The 17,523-nt window shown below is 29.1% G+C and overlaps 1 pseudogene across 1 annotated transcript; it reads left to right on the forward strand.

Annotated features, from left to right (window-relative positions):
* Positions 1–13,941: 13,941 nt before the first annotated feature.
* On the forward strand, positions 13,942–15,790 carry LOC149580493 (mitogen-activated protein kinase kinase kinase 20 pseudogene; annotated as a pseudogene). Its single transcript, XR_016353789.1, has one exon. The product of XR_016353789.1 is annotated as a mitogen-activated protein kinase kinase kinase 20 pseudogene (transcript).
* The last annotated feature ends 1,733 nt before the right edge of the window (positions 15,791–17,523 follow it).

Genomic DNA, 17,523 nt, shown 5'->3' on the forward strand with positions numbered 1-17,523 from the left:
ACATATTAAAATCATTCATATGGGTCGAAGGGGGTCACAGGGTGACCTATGACCCCCTTCAACCTGTTTCATGATGACATATGTCCTTGGGGGTCCTAGGATCCCGAGGGACATATTAGTTTCGTTCATATGGGTCAAAGGGGGTCACGAAATGACCTATGACCCCTTTCGACCCATTACATGATGACATGTGTCCCTAGGGGTCGTAGGGACATATTAGAATCGTTCATATGGGTTGAAGGAGGTCATAGGGTGACCTATGATCCCCTTCAACACATTCTATGACGACATGTGCCCTTAAGACCCCTAAGGACATATTAGAATTGTTCATATGGGTTGAAGGGGTTCATAGGATGACCTATGACTCCCTTTGACACATTCCATGATGATATGTGTCCCTAAGGGTCTTAGGACCCCTAGGGACATATTAGAGTTGTTCATATGGGTCGAAGAGGGTCATAGGATTACCTATGACCCCTTTCAACACATTCCATGACAATGTATATCCCTAGGACCCCTAGGGACCTATTATGTAGTGCTTGCCCCTGGTTCACATTTTGTTATCATTGCTTAACTCTTTTAGAGCTAGTTTTATGTTGTTGGTTAGCAACATTGTTTTGAGATTATCAGATATTGTGCTATGGATTCAGTTTATTATGTGATGAGATTACTTAGACTCTACATTTCATATATGTATGATGATTAATTTCAGTGTTTGCAGTTATTAATGATGATTAGTAAGATGATTTATTATCATATGTGTTTTCTTATGGATATTTACCCCATACTTGCATGTGTATGATGTGCGTGTTTATTTTGCGTGTTTGCTTTTGTATGACGTGTCTGATGTGGTTAAGGAAGGGAGTCGTAGTCACCTGCTAGTCGGGATCTACACGATGCACCACTTCCTGCCATTGTCTGTTTAGCTTAGTATATATTGTGCTTGTACATGCGTGGTTTTTATGCAGATTGCAGGTACAGGGTATCGACTTTCCTAAATTGCCAGGATGAGCGTACCCTATCACATTATCTCAATGATAAGAGAGGGGAGATAAATTCTCAAGTCCAAATCCTAACCCTTTAAGCCATTTTTCCTAATTGAAAAATTAGGACAAGTATCTGAGTTGAGTACCTTCTGAATACGTTGGATAATGTAATTCGTGATATAAATCCTTGGTTTGATTTTGTATGCATTTTGGCTATGATGAATTTTCATATTTTTTACCTTGTGAGTTTTTGGAGTATTTTCTATTAATTAAGCCTAATTAAAATATTTAAGTAATGGTTTAATTTAATAAAAAAATAATATGATATTTTAATATTTATTTTATTTAATTAATTGGAAAATTAATTAAATAAAATAATTAAATTTGAAAATAAAAAGTTATAAGTTTAAATTTGGAATGCGACAATATTTATTTTAATAATAATATATTTGGAGTTCATTTTTAAATAAATGACTAAATAATATTATTATTAAAGCTAATAAATATTTTAGCAAATTAAGTTTTGAAAATAAAATTTAAAAGTGGAAAAATGTGATTAAAATATAAATATATTAAGATTGATAAGTGGAATTATTAAAGTTAGTGCATAAGATTTAATAAATAAATAAATAAAATTGAAAAGAGTAAAGTAAATATTATATTAATTAATGTGCATTATTTTTAATATTTGCTCACATAGAAGTTGGCAAATTCTCGGGAGTTGTCATGTAGACAACACAGGAGTTTGCACTCTAAGAATGCACTAGTTGTCTACACTTAGAAGTTAGCATTTTATTTGAGCACATGGTGTCTACAACCTTAAGACTTATCTAGAAGGTTGGAGAAGACCCATGCTTGGTTGTCATGCTTATCTTCTAATTGTTTCTAGAGACACTCTAGATGCATCTTAGAGGCCTTTAAATAGAGGCTCTCTTAATGTGTTTGGGGGCAAGCTTAATGGAAGCTACAAGCTACAAGCTGAATGGAAGTTACAAGCTACAAGCTTAATGGAAACTACAAACTTCAAGCTAAAATAGAAGCTTCAAAGCTTACATGCATTGGAGAAGATTCATATGCTCATATATTTTCTACATGCTTCTATGCTTCTTCTAGCACTTCTAGTCACTTGGAGGATTCGATTGGCTTGGATCTTGGAAGAATTGCGAATGATGGAGAAGGAAGGGATTTTCTATGGACTTCTGAGGCATGGCAGATTAGCATCAGTGTCCAGGTGCACTCATGATATTCGCATATTCTCTTTGCACTCTTTCTCTTCTTGTCTTCATCATGTCTGATATATGTGTTTGAATACTCCTTGTGATTATTAGAAAATAGAATCTAGATATGTATTTATTTGGTTGAGAAGAAAACATTAGAAAACCCTAGATCCAATTAAAAAGAAATTAGATCTGAATCAGGTTTGGGTTCGAATTTATATTGTGAAATTAGATAGACAAGATTTGAAATTAAAATAGAAATTTTAAGTTGAAAATTTGAATGGTTAGATATAATCTTTCTATCAAATTATATTTTCAGATGAGTATGGACAAATCTATTAGATGGATGAATGGGTAAATTTAGAGAACAATTACCTTTTAGGAAAAAAATTTAATTCATCATAAACTGCCCTGTCGTTACCCCTTAGATAGACCTGAACTCAGTCATTCATAACTTTTTATCTAGACCAAATTTGTTTGATCGCTCCGGTCAGAATTGGCGCAACTTGGCCCTCTCTAACATATTTCAATTTCAGCCCGATCTAACGGTTCATTAGGGAAATACAACCCTTGTACTGAGACTATTTTATTCAAGGACGGATATTTCTCCATTTCCCATAACCAAGAGTTCTTTATGCTTAAACTTCACAAAAATAATATATCAAAGCATGGAATGAATTAAAGATATTATTGCAATATTCCTTTAGTAGAATCTTATTTTTATGCATTAGTTTTATATGATTTATTAACTAATCTAATTTAATTAAGATTAGTTAATAGTAGAAGAAGTATAATTAATCTATTTATCAACCAACATAAGAGGTATTTAGTTGAGATATTAATATTGGGGATTTATTATAATTTTTTTATTAGTAAAGTAATAATTTGAACATTGATGGAATGATATATAGTTGACTCTTAATGAACGAAATTATTATCAGCTGATAATCATGTAGTTATTGACATAGCTACTAGTTAATTTAATCGTAGAATTAATTAGATTTAATTGATAATAGAGTTTTAATTATTTTATCAAAGAAATATTAGTATTCATTGAAAGAATGACGAATGTGGTCATTATAGATTTATTAATAAGATTCTCAATATAGTTTGTTATTAAATATTAACAAGTTATTATTATTGAACTATGAATATGAATATTTGTGTACTAGATTATAGTTGACTTTTAACTTAAAAAATTATAGTTAGTTATTAGTCAACTGATATTAATTGGAACGTTGCCATGGATATGTAATTATTAATTAAATTAATTAGAGGCAATTAGATTTAATTAATAATTAAGTTATGTAATAAAGTTTTAATTGATATGCTAATATCGATTCCTCTAGCAAAGTTGTGAAGTATGTATATCGAAGTTGACAAGTTGTACTCTCATGACTTGAATAATGACCTTAGATATTTTAATGAAGACTTAGTAATATTTAATTGAGAATTATTAGAATAATAAAAGGTCATGGATTGTGAACCTATGTTAATTGATTAATTAAATTGATCATTTTAATAAAGTTATAATCTTTTTATTCAAAGATTGATAATTAACTCTCTTATAATTTAACGAATAATGATCCTCTGATTAAGTAGAAGTAACATTAAAGAAGAGTTAATCAATTAGAATATGGATCTTAGTTAAATAAAGAGAACAATTTAATTAAAGGTCAATGATGATTAGTTTAATGAGTAAATATTTATCCTTAGGTTATTATTAGAATATTATTTTAATGATGGAAAGAGTAATGCTATCGGAGAATAAACGGGTTGACTTGTAGGTCAAATGATTAAACTTAGACACTTGAAGTATACTGATAAACAAAAACTGAATCTCTACACTTGATTCAACTATGAAATAGAGCAAAACCAAAACATGTGTTTGCATCGTGTATTCTATATGCTTCTTGTTTTGAGTTTTGGGTTAACTAGTGTTGACCAGTCTTAGGTTGTTACCAGAGGCTCGGAGATTATGAAATCTGATGGCATGTTGATCTTATTTGGTCTCGATCTTTATAAGCCCAACCATGGTAATGTGATCGTATGCTCTATGAAAATATTTGTATTTATTGATTGGTATTGTTCATTAAGTCTTCATGTGTGAAGCTGAGATGTATGTGTATAAGACACTTGAGCTAATCATTTTAGAGTCATCGATCAGTTATCTTTGGATTACTTTCTAGTCGCCATGATGGGACTAAAGTGTTGATTTATTTCTTAATGATGTCATGTTGTGACATGTTTTGACTCAACCATTTTGGAGTCTTCGATCAGTATGATTTTGAGATATTCTTGGTTGCTTGTTGAGAACCATTTATCTTGAGATATATTTTGGTTATTGAGAACCAATAGATACTTATGATTATCAGTGATGCCTTCAGTTGCCAATAGAGAACTATTGTGGTCATGATTTTTTATGGATGCTTTTCCAGATGCTCATGGAGATTTGATGATTCTTATCTTGGAGATTAAATGATTCTTCTTATGGATATTTGATGATTTTTTTTATGGATTATCTTTTGAATTTTCTTTACAGTCGCTTGTACAAGACTGTGGTGATTTTATGATTCCATGAGCTTAGGGTAGGTAATCTACTTGTATTGTCGGGAAGTGGCTTACAATGGGGGTCGGGGCCCTAAGTGGTTGCTAGGGTAACTCATTGTAAGTTTGGTTAATAAGTGATAACATTGACACACTAAATAGGGATTAAATGAACCTAAAAAGATAATTGTTGATGTTCTCGCCCATGCCTTAAGTGCTTGTATAGGCTAGGATGGGAGTAGTGAGAACGCATGGTTGCGACCTTGCATTCCGTAGTATGTCTCGTCAGTATGAGAGGATACTGATGGCCGCATGAGATCAGTATGGACCCGTGGAGTTTAGTTAACTGCTAGGTAACTTGTACATGATAAATGCGATGACACTTTCCCACTTGCAGAGTAGGTTTCCTACATGTTTTTGTGTGCCTCTGGGAATTAGATGTCAGTTTTGTGATGGAACCTTTGAGTTAATATACTTTTAGGATTTCTGGACTTAGAGATTTATGCAATGTGATTTGGATAGCCTGTTTGGGACTTGAGATTATCTCCTCAGCATGGTGGGAGTGGACCACTTAGGTTCCATGCGGTCGGGTGGTAGTGTTTTTCTACTCTTATCATTTGAGATTCGTTCGAGACACCGTGACTGGAGTATTCTTGGTTGGTATTTATCTTCATTATGTTCTTGGAGCATTATGATAGATGATATACCTTATGATGGATGTATTTACTGGTATGTTTCTTATATTGATGATTTGCATATGTTAGATGATGTTATCTTATGCTTTACTTTGTATGTTAGTAGGATGTTTTAGGAGTGACATTCCTACTATGATAATACCGATGATCTCTTTGGTGCTTTGGAATGTTATGCATGGAAGGATGGCTAGGATCCACGATGGTCTAATGATGCTATTTATGGTTGAGAGGAACCGTGCACTTAGTTATTTATGTTTGTGATAAATGGTTATGTTTTATGATGGATGTTTATATCTTTATAATGATGATGTATCATGTATGATATGTGGTTTCATTTACTTTAATTGCATCCTGGATTAATATTGGATGATGATGTACTTTATTTACACGGATGTTTATTCTTTCAAGCCTTTCATACCTTGTAACATGTACAGTGGATAATTGGGCTAAACTAAAATGTAAATTTCAAAGGACACTTATATATTGTTTATGAACATTGGATGTAACATTGTTATTTCATAAGGATGCGATGTTAGATGAATGGTTGATTTAGATGTAATTCAACATTAAGGGATCTTTAAAGAATGCAATCTGTCATATTATGATCACTTTCAATTGGATGTTACTATTGCTTCTGCAGATGTTATGAATGGTTTTACTTTCATGTTTTTAAAAAAAAATTGTTTGACAAATTTAGTGAAATTCTTTGGATCCCTTGGCGGGGCATTACACATTATGAATGCGTCGAAAGGGGTCACTAGGGGCCCTAGGGACATTTTATGACAATATTATATTTAATAATTTAATAATATTGTATATTTTAATATAATAGAAATATATTATTAGATTTTATAACAATAATTATCATATATGTTACTAGATTATAGATTTAATAATTATAATAACCATATATATTATTATATATAATAATTTATTCATATAATACTACTACATATATTTAATAATAATAATAAATATCCTATATATCACTATATTATATTTAGTTATAATTATTATTATTATTATATTTATAACTATATTATATTTAATATTAATAATCATACATATTACTATAATATAATTATTATTATAATAATATATAATAATAATATTAATGTCCACACTTTCCCGAAATAAATTTCCTTCTAAAATAGTCTAAAGTTTCCCTCTTAAATTTATTTGCTCTTAAATTTCTCTCCCTCCAAATTTAAAATTGAAAAAAATCCCCCCTCTCAAATTTCCCTCCAAATTGGCATTGAAAATTGTCGGGCTTGATCGGATATCCGATTTCATATCTAATATCCGATTTCAAATCGAATATCTGATTAGGCCTAGTATTTACCAAGCCTATTCGATCAACCCAAAAAACATGTTTGAGAAGGGTTTCAGTGACACTCAGAATTTGGGTAGCCATCTGACAATATTATTTTGTAGCCATCTGATCAACTTACTGTTCTATTCTCCAGCTATTCATCCTGATGATGGATTACTATGTGTGATTCGAAATGTTGATGCTAAAAAATGCTACACAATCAAATTCCAGAAAAACTCCAGAATAATATTATTTTGATCGAAATTGAATGAAATGAAAAGGGCTTTTTTATATCACTCTCGAGATTCCATCGATATAATTGCTGTCAAATTCTGAGTTCGATAAGTATTTATTAGTTAATTTTTAATGAAGATTATTGTAAAGTGTTGATTGACATACTAATTGAAAAATAGCTATAACTTTCAACTGGTATAACATTTTTTAAATCCAAAAGTTGCGTCACGTTCTATGCTTTACCTAGTATAAGAAAAAAAATTTAAAAAAATTTGGTAAAATTTTCTATTAGTTAAGGCGGTCAGACACGGGAGTTTTTTTTCGAGAAAGTTTTAGTAAAAAATTTATATTTAATTATTTATTTGAAATAAAAATACCCAAAAATATGCATCACATCCGTGCATTAGTCTACTTTTTATATCTATAATCATATTAAAGAAATATTATCATTTGATTTTGATTAAGGTGGTCAAACATGACCATACACCTACTTTTTATTTTCGCCTTGAAATTTTCGTAGTACTGCATTAAAATCCAAACTTTTGACCAATCAATTATTTTTTCTCCAGATAAGGCCTAGTAGTTCATAAACTACATTCAATTTCCTACAGATTATTTTCTTACAACTTTTTGATATAAAGTCCATAACCACTTTAAAATTATGTGTCAAGTTGACATAACCCTAATTTGTTGATTTTTCACTGCCACTTAAGGCCATAGTTTGGTACACCATGATCCTGCACATCCCTTAAAACATAAAATGAAAAGTGTTAACATGAGCAAACTGTCATTAAAAAAACACATACTACACGTAGGGGTGATTGTCAAATTACAAGCTAAAAAGATGTTTCAACATCAATAGTAGGCATTATCTTCGAATTCAATAGCAAATTTCAAAGAACTGGCTACGATGCAACATATTTACACCTAATACCATGGTCCCAATCCCATACCATGCACGTGTCTGTCATCTCGTACATCCAATCCATCATACATCAGACTATTCACTCAGTTACTAACACGATTGCAATTAGTAATTAAAAAAATTAATGTGCACTTAGTAAATTTTTTAAGAGTAGATATTAGTTAGTCAATCTTCAAAACAAGCTCCACATATATAATATTTATATGTAACATTGTATTATATAACTTTTATTTATTATATTATATTATATTAATATTATAAATAATATTAAATATGATTTTTAAATCATATTAATCATTTATTCTATTATTTTATTAAATGTTATTACTTTAATTTAATTATATTACATCGCCAAATAGATAAATTAATGCATATCTAATTTAATACATTACTACATTAAATTATTTATAAATAATATTAAATAATTATATACAAGATACATTAAGTTAATATAATTTTTTGATTTATTTTATAATTGATTGAAACTCATAATAAATATATAATAAAATTCTAAAATATAATCTAAAATGAAATTAAGCTAGGGTGATGACATTTAAAAGATATATTTAATCTAATGGAAAATATTAAATTAATTGTATATGTAATTTTTATAAATAATTTATTTTATAAATGATTTAATATGTTTCATTTTTTTAAAAAAAATTCATTTTTTTTCTATTAAATATATTTTATGTTTAGAGTTATTTGATTTAATATCAATTTATATTGATTTAAACCTATATTTAATTTTAAAAATGCAATTAGAAATATCATTTTTAAAAACTAAATATTTTGTAAAATAGAAATATAATAAATTTAAAATTCAAAAATTATTTTTTTAAATGACACTATTTGATATTTTGAGCTATAAATAATTGTAATTTTCCACATACACGTATTACTTTTCTTACTTCTCTACATTTCTTTGACCTAAGAAAAAATAATAGTAGATTTATTGTTTTATAGTAAGTATATTTTTTTTTTTTTAAAAGCACTTAATTGAAGAATCAAATTTTCATAGTCTATTGTATCACAATGTATTGTTTCAGTTGTGTTAACATTTTTACCATCCAATTTAGAAACAAATTACTTAATCACACTTAATGTTAACCATCAAAATATTTTAATATTGTCATTATTCGTTTGAAACCTCTATTTACTAAATATAAACTGGGACAAAAAATTAAAATCATAAGATAGATAATAGTAATTTTTAATTTTTTAAAATTAATTTAGCCGATAGGCTATTTGTGGAAACTTTGTTCCCAGAAATTAATTTTTTGACGAAAAATTTGCAAGTTGGTCAAGAAAGTTGTCAGTTTGGCCGAAAAATTGAAAATTCTTCCTATTAATTATTTACTAGCTTTTTAAAAAAAATCTCCCTCCACTTTTAACTCTTGTTTTGATATTTATTAGTTGTTATCTCCACTTTTAACTATTGTTTTTCTTTTTCTATTTATTAGTTGTGATCTCCACATTAGCTCATGTTGTGATCTATTCATTTAACTTTTGATTTTTAAAATTGATCTAGATTTTAGTTTTTAAATTTTTAAATTTTTTTAAATTTTAGTTTAATTTTTTCTTTAAGCATTTTTTTTAGTTTCTATAATTTATTTAGTCAATAGAATATTTGTTAGACATATTATATTTTTATATTTCTCTTATTGATTTTTTCATGATAATTTTTTTGATGGTTTTTTTAAATGATATTTGATAAATTTAATTTAAATAAATAATATTTATTAATCTATTTTAAAAAATTAATAAATATTATGTTATTTAAATTAAAAATTATTAATAATCTAATTTGTCTACATAAGATTATATTTTAAATATCCACTTTTAACTATTGTTTTTCTTTTCTTATTTATTTAAAAAATAGTTACTTGTGATCTCCACATTATATTATGTTGTGATCTTTATTTATTAAACTTTTGATTTTTTAAATTGACTTAGATTTTAATTTTTAAATTACTTTAAATTATTATTTTTATATTAATTTAATTTTTCTTTAAATATTATTTTTTCAATTTCTATAATTTATTTAGTCAATAGAATATTTGTTAGAGATGTAATTTATTTTCATATTATTTTTTGTATTTCTTCGTAATAAATTTTTTGATGAGTTTTTTTTTTATTGATTTTTTTTTCATATATGATAAATTGAATTTAATTGTAAAATCTTGAAATTATTGAACATGTTTCTTAAGCAATATTCAAATTTCCTAAATTGTTTCTTAGGGGTGACTGTCAAATTACAAGCTAAAAAGATGTTTCAACATCAATAGTAGGCATTATCTTCGAATTCAATAGCAAATTTCAAAGAACTGGCTACGATGCAACATATTTACACCTAATACCATAGCCCCAATCCCATACCATGCACGTGTCTATCATCTCGTACATCCAATCCATCATACATCAGACTATTCACTCAGTTACTCAACACGATTGCAATTAGTAATTAAAAAAATTAATGTGCACTTAGTAAATTTTTTAAGAGTAGATATTAGTTAGTCAATCTTCAAAACAAGCTCCACATATATAATATTTATATGTGACATTGTATTATATAACTTTTATTTATTATATTATATTATATTAATATTATAAATAATATTAAATATGATTTTTAAATCATATTAATCATTTATTCTATTACTTTATTAAATGTTATTACTTTAATTTAATTATATTACATCACCAAATAGATAAATTAATGCATATCTAATTTAACACAAATTACTACATTAAATTATTTATAAATAATATTAAATAATTATATACAAGATACATTAAGTTAATATAATTTATTGATTTATTTTATAATTGATTGAAACTCATAATAAATATATAATAAAATTCTAAAATATAATCTAAAATGAAATTAAGCTAGGGTGATGACATTTAAAAGATATATTTAATCTAATGGAAAATATTAAATTAATTGTATATGTAATTTTTATAAATGATTTAATGTGTTTCATTTTTTAAAAAATATTCAATTTTTTTCTATTAAATATATTTTATGTTTAGAGTTATTTGATTTAATATCAATTTATATTGATTTAAACCTATATTTAATTTTAAAAATGCAATTAGAAATATCATTTTTTTAAAATAAATATTTTGTAAAATAGAAATATAATAAATTTAAAATTCAAAAATCATTTTTTTAAATGACACTATTTGATATTTTGAGCTGTAAATAATTGTAATTTTCCACATACATGTATTACTTTTCTTACTTCTCTACATTTCTTTGACCTAAGAAAAAATAATAGTAGATTTATTGTTTTATAGTAAGTATATATTTTTTTTAAAAAACACTTAATTGAAGAATCAAATTTTCATAGTCAATTGTATCACAATGTATTGTTTCAGTTGTGTTAACATTTTTACCATCCAATTCAGAAACAAATCACTTAATCACACTTAATGTTAACCATCAAAATATTTTAATATTGTCATTCTTCGTTTGAAACCTCTATTTACTAAATATAAACTGGGACAAAAATTTAAAATCATAAGATAGATAATAGTAATTTTTAATTTTTAAAAATTAATTTAGCCGATAGGCTATTTGTGGAAACTTTGTTCCCAAAAATTAATTTTTTGACGAAAAATTTGCAAGTTGGTCAAGAAAGTTGTCAGTTTGGCCGAAAAATTGAAAATTCTCCCTATTAATTATTTACTGCCTTTTTTAAAAAAAATCTCCCTCCACTTTTAACTCTTGTTTTGATATTTATTTGTTGTTATCTCCACTTTTAACTATTGTTTTTCTTTTTCTATTTATTAGTTGTAATCTCCACATTAGCTCATTTTGTGATCTATTCATTTAACTTTTGATTTTTAAAATTGATCTAGATTTTAGTTTTTAAATTTTTAAATTTTAGTTTAATTTTTTCTTTAAGCATTATTTTTTAGTTTCTATAATTTATTTAGTCAATAGAATATTTGTTAGACATATTATATTTTTATATTTCTCTTATTGATTTTTTCATAATAATTTTTTTGATGGTTTTTTAAAATGATATTTGATAAATTTAATTTAAATAAATAATATTTATTAATCTATTTTAAAAAATTTAATAAATATTATATTATTTAAATTAAAAATTATTAATAATCTAATTTGTCTACATAAGATTATATTTTAAATATCCACTTTTAACTATTGTTTTTCTTTTCTTATTTATTTAAAAAATAGTTACTTGTGATCTCCACATTACATTATATTGTGATCTCTATTTATTAAACTTTTGATTTTTTAAATTGATTTAGATTTTAGTTTTTAAATTACTTTAAATTATTATTTTTATATTAATTTAATTTTTCTTTAAATATTATTTTTTCAATTTCTATAATTTATTTAGTCAATAGAATATTTGTTAGAGATGTAATTTATTTCCATATTATTTTTTGTATTTCTTCGTAATAAATTTTTTGATGAGTTTTTTTTTAAACTGATATATTTCTGGATTTGATTGTGTAAAGATTTTTTACCATCAACGTTTCGAATCACACCAAGTGATCCATCATCAGGATGAAGAGTTTTTTTTTATTGATTTTTTTTTCATATATGATAAATTGAATTTTATTGTAAAATCTTGAAATTATTGAACATGTTTCTTAAGCAATATTCAAATTTTCTAAATATTGTAAATTTTATATCTATATTTTAATCTTCAACTTTTTTTATTTTAAAAAAACTTATATTTATATTATTTAATGTTCATTATATGTCTTTCTCTTAAATCTCATATCCTATTGGTGCACTCGTTGCATGTACACAAGCATATGACTACTAGTCTATGATAAAATCTTAATGTTAAAGAGGTATTACAATCTTTTTGAAATTTTTGAATTCAATCCATATATTAATCTAAACCCAAATTTTTCTACATCATATCTAAAATTTCATTAAATCCAGCTATAGATTTTTTTAATATATATATAAAATTCAACTTAATAATATTTATAAGATTAATACACTATTAAATATAAATAATATAAAAGTTATATAACATACTATTATATATTATAAAATGTATCCTGTATTATTTAAAAAATATAAATGCCACTTTAAAAAAAATTGAAGGGGCACATTTAAGTTTAAAGATTGTATATGAAGTATATAAATATTAAATTGCATCGACTTCAATATAGGTGCAGGGCTGACAGTTGACACATAATAGATTAGATGTACGTGATGACAGACACATGCATGGCATAAGATTGAGGCCATGGCATCGGGTGCAATCTGTTGCAAGGTAGCCGTTGCCCAATTTCAAGGGGAAAGCTCTGCATTTGAAGGAAATGGAAGTTTCTGATTGGGATTTGAGGGATTTCCAAAACTATTGAAAAACAAATTGAAACGAAAACCAGTGCAAGGAAAACGACTGAACATATTGAAACACGCAATGCATATTGAAGGCAAGGCGAGCGTGAGACACGCGTTACATATTGAAGCCAAATTGTCTCTTCATGTGCTTAAATATTAAAGTGCCTTCTCCGCCCAATTTATAATTGAAACATAATTACACCCGTAGCTATCACAACCAAATTAACTGAATTTGGGGGCAAGTGGCTTCAAAATTATTTTTCGAGCATATGCACGCGGAAGAAAGCGAACAAGTAAATTGACTTGATGCATATCACATGGTCAAGATATTGGGTGGCCCTTCAGCATGCATTCTCATCTTTTGGTTTTTAGTCCGAGTAACTGGCCAAGTGTTGAAGAAACAGACCAATGGAGAAACACCACTTGAGTGCGGAACTTTTCATATCCGAAGATAATTGAACGGCTCTACAGTCAGCAGGCACGTTCAGCTCACGAGTCACGACCCAGCCGACTTCATAATCTTTCCGTTCAAAGAAGGCCGTCGTTCATGAATCTTTCCATAGTTGCACGTTTTAATTATAATACGATCTGTTTTCTCATATGACATTTTCTCGGTAGATTCGGTGGCTCACATGTCCTCCGATGTCCCATTCATTCATCAAAGCCTATATAAGCAACTCTTTCATAACAGAATACAAAAGAGAATCTAACAAAAATCAGAAGACATCGGCCATGGGTACCAAAAGCAACACAGGCAGATGGCTAAGGGGTGCCATAATTGGGGCTGGAGCGTTTGGCACAGTTAGCCTCGCCATCGACAACTCTAATGGCGACCTCTTCGCAGTTAAGTCCGCCGCAAGGGACTCTGTTTCCTGTTTAGAAAACGAATTCAACATTCTCAAGACTCTGGATTCTCCACACATTGTGAAATGTTTTGGGAAGGAGTACAACAATGAGAACGGTGAGGAGACGTGTAATTTGATGATGGAGTTGATGCCAGGCGGCAGCGTGGGAGACCTGCTGAGTAAATTTGGGGGACAGTTGGACGAATCGGTGATGAGGAACTACACTCGTGGCATCCTGCGTGGATTGGATTACCTCCACAGGCAGGGGATCGTGCACTGTGACATCAAGAGCAAGAATGTGCTTGTGGGATGCGGTGGCCTTGTCAAGCTCGGCGATTTCGGGTCCGCTAAAAGAACAGGGGAAAAGGGGGTAATAAGTGGTTTAAGAGGAACTCCACTGTGGATGGCTCCAGAAGTGGTGAACCAGGTGGAGCAGGGGCCGCCTTCAGATATTTGGTCTCTGGGCTGCACGGTTGTGGAGATGGCCACCGGAAGGCCGCCTTGGGGCACCGGTTCGAACCCTCTCGCCGCCATGTACAGAATTGGTTGCACAGACGAGCTGCCTAAATTGCCTGCCTGTCTTTCACTAGAGGGCAGGGATTTTCTGGAGAAGTGCCTCCGTAGAGATCCGAAACAGAGGTGGACTGCTGCCCAGCTGTTGGATCATCCTTTCCTTTCTCAGATCGATTTCTGCTGTTCAATAACAGATGTGAGAAGGGGTCCCCTGTCTCCTAGCAGTACTTTGGACTTTGAGAGACCTGATTGGGATTCGACCTCCTCTACTACTGTACCAATTTTGTCTCTGGCCATATCAAGGCCTTGTGCGAAAGCTGAAACAGGGGAGGAAAAGGAGCCGTTGAAGAGGCCTTCATTTTCGGCGAAGAACAGATTGGCGGCATTGGCTGTAGGCGTTCAAAAGCCTGACTGGTGTTCAAGCCCCCCGAGTGGTCACTGGATTGTTGTCAGATCAAATTCTACCTTCTCAGACACTGCAAATTGTTCCGCAGGGGAAGAAACCGAAAGCAAAGCCATCATGGAAGTCAATGATGGGGAAAAGCGAGAACTCGCACAGGAAACCTCAGTGGCAGAGACGTCTGGAAAAGAGTTTAAATATGAAGGTGAGCTGCCCTCAGAGCTGTTGATCGATCAAGCTTCTGAATTGTGCGAGAATCGCTCTAGGCATCTTAGAGGCTCCCACCATCATTCCAAAATTCATGACAGAATCATGCGGAGAGAATTTGTTAATTTTGTAAAGACCCGTTGCCCCAAGTCTATGAACGGGCAATTGTACATTAGCTCCTCGGCGGAGACCCAACTTCCTAATTTTATTTCACGGTTAATATCAGTTCATTTGTTTTGGCTAAACTTGCGGATTTCTCTTGCTAAATTCATTTGTTTGTTTGGAAAGAGGATTAGATTATGCTCGTCTCTTATGCAGCTTAGAAGTCTTTTCTTAATTAAAGAGGAGTTCTCCATAAAACACATGACCATATTTTCAGTATTTTTCCCCTTCTAGTAAGAGTAGACACATATAATCAAAATATTCGAACATGTGGTCAAATTCTAATTCTACTTGTTACAAGTTAGGGTTTTCATTGAATCAAAAGATCAACATGTCAATGTGCAATACAACCATTAGATTTATAGAATACATGAGGTGGTTAAGTAATATCACGAATTTCGAAGGGGAACATTGAAAGTTAGTCTAACAAAACCAACTTTTTGATTTGAAGAGAATTTTAAGGTGTATACTAAAAAATAGTCCATAAAGTAGACCAACAACATTACCAAAAGCTAAAAATCTAATATTTGTGCTTTAGATGATGAACGTAATGAAAATTTTGGATACAATTTGAAATGATTTGTCAAGCTTGTAGAAATTTAAAATAAAGATATGTTTCATTTTTTCAAATACAAATGAAAATGTCATTTTTGGAAGCATGATAGAGACCACTAAAATTTTATTTATGTAGACTTCTTGGTATTTCCTTGTGTCTCAGCATGATTGTTTTTTTTTTTTTGTGGTATCTTGACTATTTTGGAATAATATCAAAAAACTAATAATACTTGCCACTCCAAAGCTAATGGTAATAGTGAAAAAAAATTAATCCTCTTAAAGATGTCATGCATACAAACTTGTGATATTGCAACTCATTGACACATATTGCATGATTAGTGGTTCACACGAACCCATATCTCATGAGAATTGGTGAACCTTAAACAATTTAACTACAAAACATTTCACATACCCAAACTTGAACTTTCAAAAAATAAATGATTTCCATTCATAAAGTTTTGGCTTTCACAAATTGTACAAATGTTACATCTTTAGGTTTATCTAATCTATTTCATGTATACGTAATAGTTTATGATATGATATGTGTTGTAACTACAAGTCATTCCTAATGGCTAGCAGGTTGACAAAGGTGATTGCCACTATGCATGATAATACTATTTTAATTGGACTATGATGGGTACATGTGGATGGGTATTTGATATTCTATAGATGTTACAATGATAGGGAAATTCTATCAAGTGGGTACTTGGTGATGAGTTATTTGCACCTAACACGACATTTTATTTTTAAAAATTTACATTTATTAATTAGTAAAAAATCATGGACCTCATCATTCATGTAAACCTTTAAATGTGCATGATATTCTAGAAAATCATTAAGGATGTGGTTCCTAATTTCTTAGATTGTTGGTTACTTGGATGTCACTATAATTATTTCATTCATGGCATCTCCATGCAAGTTAGGACAATAAGATTTCTTGCCTTCATCTTTCATATTTTTAAATGATTATTTATAAACAAATTTCAAGTACCTTTGTCTTTAACATCACATAATTCAAAATATACTAATTGTGAGAGTAAAAAACAATAATGGTGAAGAAGATTTGTTATTGGGTCTCAACTCTAATGATTAGCTCTTTGCATTAGAGTCTATTAAAAAAACTTAAAAAGATGTGTTACTTATACAAAATATGCAAATACAAATTCAGTGAAGTTTGGATTACTTTGTAACCTAGTTTCAAATAAAGTTCAATAAAAATATATCTAAACATTACATTAAATTAAGTTATGTGATTCTTATGAGAATTATACTTCAAAAAATTGTCAAATTGGAATTGCCCTAGTATTTCACTCCAAATTCTTAGCTTTTCATATATCTCGATTTTGGATGTTGAATTATCTCCAACGCATTCCTTATAGCCAAACATCTATTACTAATTGATTTTGTATGACATGAGGTGGATCCATTTATAAATAACATATCTATTAAAAATGATTAGTTCTTAAGATGCTCATATTGTGCAAGGCACTCTCAAGGTGGTCAAATCCAATTTCATTTTGATGTCAGTTTAAGATAGAATGGAAAAGGTCACCATCACATACATTCCTTCATAGAGTTGAG

Source organism: Cupressus sempervirens, chromosome 1 (genome assembly GCF_028749045.1).
Source record: "Cupressus sempervirens isolate cs-2001-9-10 chromosome 1, ASM2874904v1, whole genome shotgun sequence".
In the NCBI taxonomy this organism is placed as follows: Eukaryota; Viridiplantae; Streptophyta; class Pinopsida; order Cupressales; family Cupressaceae; genus Cupressus; species Cupressus sempervirens.